Below are 5495 nucleotides of genomic sequence, written 5' to 3'. Positions count from 1 at the left end.
GATGGTGAGGGCGTGTGGGCGGATTTCTTCCGCCTCCCCTTTCCTCTTGGCCTCTTTTTTCGCCGCCCTCCTGGTGAGTCCTCTAGCCACCCCTTGGCCCTAGAGATGAGGCCATGAAGCCGAGGGCGTCTTCCTTTTTGCTGGTGCAGGAAAGCAAGGAAAATGAGAGGGGCGGGTGAGTAGGGGAATGGAGGTGTGGAACCCATCGCCGGCACCGTCGACGCAGGTTTAGCCTGCTACGTCCCGCGCTGCCGCCGCTCGATAGAGGAGAGGGACACCGGCGCCGCCGATGCAACTTGATCCCGCTGCGTCCCGCGTTGCCGATGTTGCTCGTGGGATGAGAGCAACCCTGGCGGCATTCTATAGCGGCAGCAAGGAGAGAGGAGGGAGGTGGAGGCGGCTGGAATCGATCCCCCTGTAGCGATGCAGGAAAGCAAGGAAAAGGTGAGGGGCAGGGTGAGGAGGAGGGGAATGAAGGACGGAACCCATCGCCGCCACCGCCGACGCAGGTTCAGCCTGCTACGTCCCGCGCCGTCGACGCTCGACAGAGGAGAGGGACACCGGCGCCGCCGATGCAAGTTGAGCCCGCTGCGTCCCGCGTTGCCAACGCTGCTCGTGGGATGAGTGACCTCGGCGGCATTCTGTAGCGGCAGCGAGGAGAGAGGAGGGAGGTGGAGGCGGCTGGAATAGATCCCCCTGTTGCGGGCCGGTGGGTGATCCGCGTGTTGCGCGAGGGGCCGCGGAGGGTTAATAGGAGTAGTTTAATGCCCGTGTATTGCCATGGAACAATAAATTTGCACATCATTCATCATCATTGTTGGTTTTCCAACCTTGCCAGTTGTCTCCACATCAACGACAAACACACAGTCAACTCTTTGCTCTCCATCGACGTTGGTTGAGATCTTGAGGAGAAGGTCTAGAACCGTCCTCTCGTTGCCCTAACAAGCCCTCTGCCAAAAGCACTCGGCCCATAAAATAGTCGACATACATTCTTATCATTATGAGTAAGATAAAATGTATCTCCATGTTCTCAATCAAATCTCGTATAGCTTAATGGATATTGGTCACCATGGAAAATATCCTCACAATGCCAACAAATATTTAGGCATTGAGATCATGAGTTGTAGGCATAGTTATAAAAATATCTTGTACTCCAGGAGGATGTGTCCGGTAAAATTTGAAGGGTTGATTGTCTATAATTTTCTACAAGTAGCACCATCAAAAGGGTGTAGCTAACAAGGCAAAATTATCTCAAGTGTAGTAATGCAATGGATGTCTTTCCCTTGCTGATAGTATTGTTCAAAGACAAGTTCTCTCTAAAATCCACCAACATAGCCTGACTCACAAGAAAGTAGCAAGCTTGGTCAATCAAAATCATACAAAAGCTTGGTCATTCAAAATTCTACCCTACCCACAACAAGGAAAATAACGGATTCGTCGTCTCTTGTTATGACCTAATTTTCGTGGAAAATGATGTCGTAGTAGGTAGTTCCTTGAATATTCTCAATGCTAAAAGCACAAATATACTACTTATTACAATAATAACAGAGCAAAATTCAAGGAATGTGCCTCACCTTCAAAGCACTACAACACAGAAGAGCTCCTCAAGATCTTGCAAAGGATTAACTGAGGCATGTAACTGAAATAACTTGAGCAGAACAACCCACATGTAGTGCTAAGCCATACATTCAACCTCCCATAAAAAGCCATACATTCAACCTCCCGTAAAAAGCCATACATTCAACCTCTGTGTTTGACACAGAAAAACTCAAAATAAATAGCTACCTTAAAAACAATATAACCAAATTAGGGAGGGGGGATAGCAGACCGTACCTAAAATTCCACCTATTTTATATAATAAAGAGATAACTGAAATTACATGGTGGTCTAGTATCCCACCCTTCAGAATTTTTTTCCAGAAGGTATTTGGGTCCAACACAGTGGGATATATAATTGATGCTTTTCACATATGTGCCATCACCGATCGATCAATCAATGGCCACATTTCATTTTTGATCAAAACTGTCTAATTTAACCTGAGATGGAACTAACCCATTGGTACAAACTAGTGAACAAAATATTTTGTGTCTAGAAACACCCAACTCTTTGTAACAAATAATAAGTGGCAAAAAATACCCCAGCTAAATATATCTAGTTGGAGTTCACACAAAAAGAGCAGGGAACACTGGATCGTCAGATGAATCAATTATGTCGCATTATGTGTTTTCATCTATAGATATCACAAATTAGTAGCCTTAATAATGTAATAGTGAAGAATAAAAGACCATATACACTCAAGGTTTTGTAGAGTGGGTGAGGCAATTTTAGTACCAAAGAGCACCCAATAGCACTGGTACATTTTGTATCGAGCTAAAAGAAAATGCCTCTTTTTATTAGATGTCTATCAAGTAACTCAGGCCCTACAAAAGATTCTCTAGATCTATTGCTTGCACAAACTTCAATGTTTTGCCCGCAAATGTGGCTAGGGGTGAAACGGTAACTTAGGAAATTGAAGAAAGCAGAGTATATGATCTGCTACCGTACACATGGATTAAGCTAGATCCTCTTAAACCTTTTTCATGTTGCACTGGCTAAGCTAGGCAATGAATTCTCAGCTTAACAGTTCTTCTACATGTTATTTTCCTTTCTTTTTAGACACTTTTCATCTAGCGGACAATTGACAAAGTGGTTGAATTATCAAAGACATATGCAGCAGTACAACTAATGTCTTTCAAAATGGCAGGAATGTTACATACCTCACATTCATCACCTAGTAAGCAGCAATGCTGACCGCCAGCATTGTTGATAGTGGAAGCTCTAGCTCATCTGCAATAAACAGATGCACGTGCATAAGTAACACATATATGTTCCATCTTTTGTCAAATATCATACTTGAGGATGTATGGATCTTCGTTGTTACTCTACCTGGAAAGGGTAAGAACAAATGCACTGCAAGCGCAAGAAAAGCAGTCCACAGCCCATATTCACTCCTAATATTTGGAATAGACACCATAGGATAAGTACGCCAAAAGTAAGTGTTCTTGTCTCAAAAAGAATAAACATCCAGTAGCTATAGCAAGAAAAGAGCAAGGTAATAATTCTTTTGGGCCAAGTGGCAGAACCCTACTGGGAAATTTTTGTTTTTGCCACTCTAGATTTTGCCAAGTTTCCTTATACCATTCTAGAATTTGACATTTCACTTTTGCCACTCTTAGCTTTTGATGATTATCACAATTGCCATTCTGTGGCAAAAGCAAAATAATTTTATTACATTTTTGCCACTCTCAGCTTTTGAAATCTATCACAATTGCCACTCTGAAAATTTTGCTTTTGCCACGGGAATGGCAATTGTGATAACTGTCAAAAAGTAAGAGTGGCAAAAGTGAAATGTCAAAATATGAGTGGCATAAGGAAAATGGAAAAATCTAGATGGCAAAAACAAAATTTTCCCTACTTGATCCATGAGATTATAGGGGTAGGTGCTTGCAGAACAAACAATGGCACGAGGAAAGATTTGTGTATGCTTGTGCCTTTACCAAGCAAGAGCACTCTGCAAGAGGAAAAAGGGTAAAATGCTCAAATAATAATCCAACATTTTATGACAAAACCAAATATGTCGCAGAATGGAAGAAACTACATGGCGAATAGCAAGAGCTAAGTTTTCAAAGAATTATTACTTTCAGTTACACAAGATTGAAGATCCTCAAGAAAGCAATTACGATTTGGAGTCATGGCCTGAATAGCTCCAGTAGCTCATCCAAGATCTGAAGCAATATTACCACCTTGGTGTTGACAAGTTAGTATCGTAACATGAATGCGATAGTAACTTATGATGGATCAGAAGCATAAAGTAGATACACTACAATTCTGCAGCAAGCTAAGCAAGTCACCAAGTGGTCCGAACCCTGAGTACCATATCCTGTAAGTTATGTTTAACAGACTGATGATGTTAACATGACTTGAATTTATACCTTGAGTAAATTTCTGCATTCGAGTTATATGAAAAACATGCATTGCACTTTTTTGTGATACAGAGTGATGCTACTGAACACACGGTGTCATGTTCATGTGTAAACAGGCTGAATATCTAGCAGCATTCGTCGTTGCAACATATGGTACTACAAGTATATTGTCTCTCTAGTTCTTGTGAAGTGTGTTAATGTTGCTCCTACCTCCTAAAGCTATGGACATGATGTGTTTATTTTTTTTACTTACTGTGAAAATATTAACTCATGTTTACTGATGAAGAACCAACTCCATCTAATAGTTGTTGTATGATGCACTCGGAGTTTTGAACGAGTAACCATCGATAGGTTGCAGAATCTATGACAGAATGGCGCATCTTACAATCTGACACCAGCAGTTGCGCAATTTACAGCTCTTGCAAGCAAAAGCACGAACATATTCAGAGCCCGGAAAGGCTCATGCGTTTCTGTAGGAGCAAATCGCACCGGAAAATGTACTTTTAGGTATCGACAAGGAGATGAGGGGAGGCACTCACGCGGCGGCCGCGACGGAGACCCACTGCATCGTGGGTGGGCCGAGCTACACCAACGCGTTGCACATGACGGCGCTCCCCCGGCTCCGGCACGGCCAGACCAGTGGCTGCAGCAGAGCGGTGCATCCCCTGCATACACGCACACACAAATCACCCGACGGCACGGTGAGTAGATGAAAGGCAGGCACTGAGGGAACCCGGCGAGCAGCCTCACCTGAGCGTGCCGGTGCACGCGGCGGGGGAAAAGCTCGCATTCCCGGCAGAGGGCTCCCGCTGGCAGAGGAGATCGATGAGAAGAGAGTGTGGCGCGAGGACATGTCGGCCGGATCGCGAGTAGGGCACCCTGGCAGAGGAGATCGGGAAGGAGGACGGCGGCACGAGGACGTTGGGAGGATGCGCCCTGGTAGAGGAGATTGTGGAGGAGGACCGCAGCGCGAGGACGTTGGGAGGATCGTGAGAAGGGATTGCGGTCACGTACACGTTAATAGGCTGGCCCAATGCTGCGACATGATGATATCAAAGGAGGGCGAAATATAGGCGGGGTGGGATGAGGTGGGAGTGAGGCGAGACTATCAACTCAGACATTACAAGTAGAGATTTTTCTCTATATGAGAGTACTTGCATTAGTTGATGCAAATATGTTTGTGTTTTTACCAATGAGTTATAATGAGATTTCACTCTCCTGTTGGCTAAATCAACACCACTTGTTGGGATCTGACTCGGTGGGATGGAACATGAAAAGCTATTGCCCGCTTGCAGTCTCACAATCTGTCAGACGCACATGTGGAGTTTTGTTTGGCAATGCTTTTCTATCGAGCATATTAAGAGATCCTCATTTGTCTATTTTTTATTAAGAAATGATGAATCATTTAATAAGAATTTGTAACTGAATCAAGTACATGACTGTCAAGATATGTTGGCTGTACGCCGTGACAGTGTCACAACATTGGATTCATGCATTTGATGCCCTCTTGGATCCAGGTTAGAATAAAACTAA

At 44.1% G+C, this 5495-nt stretch overlaps 1 long non-coding RNA gene across 2 annotated transcripts; it reads right to left on the bottom strand.

Moving 5' to 3' along the window:
* Positions 1-1258: 1258 nt before the first annotated feature.
* LOC119330372 lies at positions 1259-4979 on the bottom strand. Of its 2 annotated transcripts, XR_005160068.1 has the most exons (5): positions 4713-4979; positions 4502-4627; positions 3678-3764; positions 2926-3550; positions 1259-2826 (listed from the first exon to the last, which is right to left on the bottom strand). It is a non-coding gene; the product is annotated as an uncharacterized LOC119330372 (long non-coding RNA). The 2 variants fall into 2 exon arrangements; XR_005160067.1 differs by having other exon boundaries at positions 3678-4627.
* Between the last annotated feature and the right edge of the window lie 516 nt (positions 4980-5495).

The sequence above is a fragment of the Triticum dicoccoides genome, chromosome 1B (assembly GCF_002162155.2).
Source record: "Triticum dicoccoides isolate Atlit2015 ecotype Zavitan chromosome 1B, WEW_v2.0, whole genome shotgun sequence".
NCBI classification, from domain to species: Eukaryota; Viridiplantae; Streptophyta; class Magnoliopsida; order Poales; family Poaceae; genus Triticum; species Triticum dicoccoides.
The sequence above is the reverse complement of the archived record's forward strand: the minus strand, read 5'-3'. Positions and strand labels throughout refer to the sequence as shown.